Source organism: Callorhinchus milii, unplaced genomic scaffold, assembly GCF_018977255.1.
Source record: "Callorhinchus milii isolate IMCB2004 unplaced genomic scaffold, IMCB_Cmil_1.0 Scaffold17, whole genome shotgun sequence".
Classification (NCBI taxonomy): domain Eukaryota; kingdom Metazoa; phylum Chordata; class Chondrichthyes; order Chimaeriformes; family Callorhinchidae; genus Callorhinchus; species Callorhinchus milii.
Window position 1 is genome coordinate 2,622,249 of NW_024704758.1, and position 6,109 is coordinate 2,628,357.

Here is a 6,109-nt window from a genome sequence, read left to right on the forward strand (position 1 = left end):
CCTCTGTTTCCCTAGCAGAAGTAGGTACCCAGTTGTAAGTCGATTGGCGGATCTCTTTGCTGGGGGTAATAATTCCTTAAAAAAATTGATCACTCAATCCACGACTGTTTGTGGGACTCTGCTGTGAGCAATTGGCTGCCGCGTTTCGCCCACAAAATATACAGTCAAATCGCTTTCAGTACATTCTGTGAAGCGCTTTGAGACGTCTCAAAGACATGATAAGGTGCTATATCAAATGCCAGGATTATTATTATAGTATTATTATTAATATCATTACTATTATTTTCAAACCAAACATGACTGCGCTATGTGCAGCTGCTGTTTTGGAACTGAAGGTGCAAGATTTATTACCGAAATTTACAGAATGGTAAATGGCAACATTTTTTTAACCGTAAAAAAAATTTTCACCAATAGAAAGGCAAATTTGTATCCCCCGGTGTTAGGGCTGGAGTGACACTAGCTGATCTTTTGTCAGATTTCTCGAGCCCCTTTTCTGGCCCTGTGAGCTCCGAGAAGCTGCACTTGGGCAGTGTGTAAACTGCAAGTTGTTGATGTTTTCCAACCAATAAAAGGACCGAAAGCAAAAGACAAATTCCAGCAAGTGGTCAGATAAGCAAAGTGCCATCCACAAAAATTGCCTTCAGAATCGTCATTTAAGCAAATTGCCCAGAGATTTTTTTCCCCCCATCTGTGGAAACCAGTTCGAACAGTTGGATCGCCCTCAATGCAGGGGAACGGTCCTCGATGTTTGTGCTAAATGTGCCTGTGCCATCTCTGAACCTCTGCCCTCTTGTCCTGCTGCTCCCCATTTTATGCATTTGTTTGGTTACCGTAGAATTGAGCGGACACATTGTTAAATAAAAAATCTCTAACTGAAATGGCGTTTGTTGGTTTATCTTTGTTAGTTCAGTCTGACACATCTAATGGTACTGTAGTGTAGCAGAAACCGCACTCATGACACTCATGACACTTTGACACTCATAATTTAATTTCTCCAGCAAACTTGTGCACTGTGTCATTTGCCAATGCTGACCCAGAGATTGAAACCAGATGCAAAGTTGTTACTCGCCCTCTCTGTGGATTGTTGATAATAATCTGGTGCAAAGGAAGTGTCTGGTAATGAGAGATTAAAGGAACAGTGACGTGTAATTTGTTTTGCAAATTACATTGAGAATGAGGAGGTCTTCGGAGCGACGTAGATATGTTTGTGCAATTTTATATAATTCGATTAATCGCTGGGCTTGGGTCAGGTGTTCTTTCTATGGGTGACTGGTGAGGCCTTCACTACACTCAGCACACACATCACGTGAGTGATGAATGTGTGGAGTCCTGCGGTTTAGTGGTTAGTGCACTCGCCTCAGAAGCGAGAGACCTGGGTTTGAATCCCGGCAGAACAAAACGTTGGCCTAGTTTCCTTACTCCACACCCCTCTGTTTACCTAGCAGTAAGTAGGAACCCAGTTGTTAGTCAATTGATGTATCGTTTTTCCAGGGATAATAATTCCTTAAAAACAATTGGTCACTCAATTCACCACTGTTTGTGGGACGCTGCTGTGTGTAATTGGCTACCACATTTCGCCCACAAAATATACAGTCAATTCACTTTACAGTATATTCTGTGAAGCGCTTTGAGGCGTCTCAAAGATGTGATAAGGCACTATATTAAATGCAAGAATTATTATTATAAATATCTTCGCCAAGCTCCACTGGTTCCCACTACTCTGGCATTTCAACTTGAAGATCTCGGTCCAGACCATCAAATCCTTTTCACAGCCTCAACCCATCCCAACCTCTGTTATCTCCACGAAAACCCTCCTCCCCTACCCCTGCCCTCCGTATTTCAAATTCAGTTCTGTCACTCAACAACAACAATAATAAGATTACATTTGTATGTTTCATGCCGAGAGGACATCCCAAGGCGCTGGACAGAGTACAGCATTTCAGAACCGAGCTGGGATCAGGGGGGGGAGAAGAAAAGGGAGGGGAAGGAGGGGTGGCCGATGGCATGGTTGAAGAGGAGGGTCTTGAGGCGGGACTTGAGGGAGGCTAAGGAGGGGGCGAGGCGGACTGACTGAGGGATGGAATTCCAGACGTTGGGGGCAGAGTGGCTGAAGGCTCTTCCGCCAATGGTGGGGTGGGTGGGTCGGGGGACGTGGAGCAGGCCGGAGCCGGCTGAGCGGAGGGAACGGGCGGGTTGGTAGGGGTTTAGGAGGTCGCAGGGGTAGGGTGGGACGAGGCCATGGAGGGCTTTGTAGGTGAGGCCCAGGATCTTGAACTGGATCCTCTGAAGGATAGGGAGCCAGTGGAGTCGGGCGAGAGTGGGGGTGATGGGGTCACGGAGTTTGGTGCGGGAGAGGACACGGGCTGCAGAGTTCTGGATTATCTGCAGCCTGTGGGGGGAGGAGTTGGGAAGGCCGACAAGCAGATCGTTTGCATAGTCAAACCTGGAGGTGATGAAGGCATGAACAAGAGTTTCAGCGGCCTGAGGGGTGAGGCAGTGGCGGAGTCGGGCGATGTTACGGAGGTGAGGGAAGGCAGAGCGGGTGATGGCTTGAATGTCGGGTAGAAAAGACAGTTGAAGGTCGAACAAGACACCGAGGTTCCTGACTGGTTTGGTGAGTTGTAGTGTGCAACCATGGAGGTTGATGTTACCAGAGACTGAGGTGCAGAGGCACTGACTTAAGCTAATCAGGAGGGCCTCAGTCTTGTTCACATTCAACTGTAGGAAATTTGTCCTCATCCAGGACTGATGTCCGACAGACAGTCTGTCAGGACAGCAGTAGTCCTGGAGTTGAGGTTGGAGGCAGAAAGATAGAGTTGGGTGTCATCCCACGTCTGCGGGTGATGTCACCAAGGGGGACCATGTGGATATTAAAGAGGAGAGGGTCAAGGACAGAGTCCTGAGATGTGACACCAGATGTGACAGTGCGGGGGGTGGAGGAGAAACCGTTAGTGGCAATAAAGTGGAGACGATGAGAGAGATAGGAATCGAACCAAGCAAGGGCAGGTCCGTGAAGATTGAGTAAAGCAGAGAAACGGTCCCTCACTTCTCTCGGTTTCACCCCAGAATAAACAATTGAAAATGGCTAAGATTTAGACAGGCTGTCCTCTTGAAGTCTCCCAAAATCTCTTTGCATTGCTTCCTCTCTCTCGTCTTTAAACCCCTCTGGAAGTATATTTATCCTTTCAACAGCACTTCTGGTCTTCTCTGTATTTTCCTGACTGCTCGGTTGGTCCCAATTATCTTTGTCAAGCACTCTTGAGCTATTTGTTCTAAGTGAAAGGTGCTACAGTAAAACTCACACAGGTCTGATCTGCATAAGTCATATAATTCCCTGAATCGTACGTCAGCCCGAGTCCTGTTGAATTTCCTATTATTAATAAGTTTCACATATAAACTCATACTTTGCGTAAGTCATATTAAATGTATGGTCCCAACTGATGTGAGGTTTATTGTATATTAGTGCATGAGGCTACCGCTATAGAAATGAATCCCTATTCCCCCTCATCCGGCTCAGATCTTGATTCAAAATCGCAAACAGGTTTTAAAGTTCAAGTTGAAAACTTCCAACTGTTCCTGCAATTACGTACACACTCAATTGGATGCCTTCCATTATCAGTGCCCAGCCAGTAAACTCAGAGCTAACTTGACTCCCTCTTCAGTTCTCACTTCCTACAAGAGACGAGCTTTATTTAACAAGTCATTTCAGGAACACACGATATACCGACATACTAACTGGGGTGACCTGAACACTCAGTTGGCCCGTGGATCATTTTGTGCCAGTAACTAAGACAACCTCTTCATCCCTTGGGGCTGACCTGCGAGTTGCAACAAAGCGGACTGTAAACTCTGAGACAAAAAAAATTAACTCACTGAGGAATTTGAGGTTGCTAGGAGACGTAATCCTCGTCCTGTTTCACAGAATGGAAACAAGCAAAAATGGCCCATCCTCGAAAGAGCGAGATTGGGTTTTCTGTATCATCGTGTGGTTTCACAGCTCACCATCCCTTTCTTTCTCTGTCGGGTAAACATTTGCTCCCCATTTGAAAATCCATTTTAAAGGGAACAAAAACAATTACAGCTTGACATAACAAGTACGTACACAGTCGTTTCTCTTTAAAGGGATAAAGTTGTCAAAGCCAAGTTTTGCCAAATGCATCTCTGTATTCCACTCGACAGAACACAAATAGTGCCATGGGATCGTGAACAGACAGATCGGACATAATACTAATAATAATCCTTGCATTTGATATAATAATAATAATAATAATAATAATAATCCTTGCATTTGATATAGCGCTTTTCACGTCGGGAGGACGTCCCAAAGCGCTTCACAGAATATACTGTAAAGTGAATTGAGTGTATATTTGTGGGCGAACGCGGCAGCCAATTGCGCACAGCAATGTCCCACAAACAGTCGTAGATTGAAAATGACCAATTTATTATTGTTTTGGGTTTTTGGAGGGATTATTATTAGGCGTGTGGAGTAAGGAAACTTGCCCAAGGTTTCGCCCTCTGCCTGGGATTGAACCCAGGTCTCTCACTTCCAAAGCGAGTGCTCTAACCACTGAGCTACAGGACACCTGATTTATGCCCCCCCACTTTTTCATCCATCTCGATCTTCCCCCTCATGGAGGCATTAATCATAATAATTATCCTTACAAATAATATACAACAACAGCAGCAACAAGATTCCATTTATAGAGCGCCTTTCACGTTGGGAGGACGTCCCAAGGCGCTGAATATAGTGATGACAGGATGTCTCAAAAGTGCTTCACTAAATAATAATGTGAAGCGCAATGACTATTTTTTTAGGTAATAATGGTCCACCACATCCTACTCAGAAAGTTTGCAGATTGGGAAAGCAATGTCTTTTGGTTGCAAATTTTTGAGTACAGCACTATATCGTAATGATCCGGCAGATTTGTGTTTGGGTTCTGATTTGGCAACAGTTGTGAAATAGCTGCAGGAAAGAGAAAAATCGCAAGCACTTGTGCTGGTAGATTTGAAGAGGAGACATGATGAGAAAGCAAGGCCAACCAAACTGACTGGCTGGGTGTTACGTTAACGCATTGAGTTTGCTCCAAATAAAAATTGCCTTAGCGCTCATTTTTCCTCATTTTTCTTCGAAGAAGTGTGTTTGGAAAGTCAGTCGTGTTGGTATGTTTCCAATAGCTTCCATTCTATCCAGCAACCTGTGTTTCACCACAACCCGACACATTCCCTGTCAGTCAATATAAGGCCTTTGCTCAGCAGCTACAATAAACATTCAATCTTGTTCTGTGTACCCAGTCAGCACGGGGTTAATGAGAGTTCCCCCAATCCACACAAGGATTCCCCCTTTATTGAAGACTAGCTTCGCTTGCAACCAGAAGATCCAATATGACAGATTGACACACAGACAGACCTTTCGTCTTTATCTGGGACGGACTCCTGTGGGAGGACTCCTTTAATATATTTTCTCTTAGTCTCTCGTAGTCTCTCTGACTCTCTCTCGCAGACCCTCTGTCTCTCTTAGTCTCTCTCTCTCTCTGCGTCGCTCTCCCTCACAGTCTCTCTCCCAGTCTCCCACTCTCTCTCTGTGTCGCTCTCTAAATCTCTCTCTTCTGGTCTGTCTCTCGTCTATCGCTCTCTGACTTTCTGTCTTTCCCACAAAACACACAGTCACTGCACGTTATAATATATTCTCTCTCCCAGTCTCTCTCTCTCTCCCAGTTTCTCTTTGAGTCTCTCTCACTATCTCAATCTCTCTCTCAGTCTGTCGGTCTGTCCCATATGGGAGGACTCAAGCTCCCGTAACCAGAAAAATAATACCTCATATTAATTTAAGCATTTTTCAATATAGCTCATCAACAATAGGAGATCGCCCCCACTCCCACCCCAAACATGCCCAGGACACTGCCAGATGCAAGACCTTTCCGATGGGGTGTAAATCGTGTCTCTACCTCGATCGGTTATTGGGTGAGTGTCGGATACACTGACCCACAGACAGACAGACAGACAGACAGACAGATTTTATTAGTATAGATTACGATAATAAACCTTGCATTTGATATCGTGCTTTTTATCACATTGCAGCAGCTTTTCCGTGAAGTGTAGTGACTGCTGC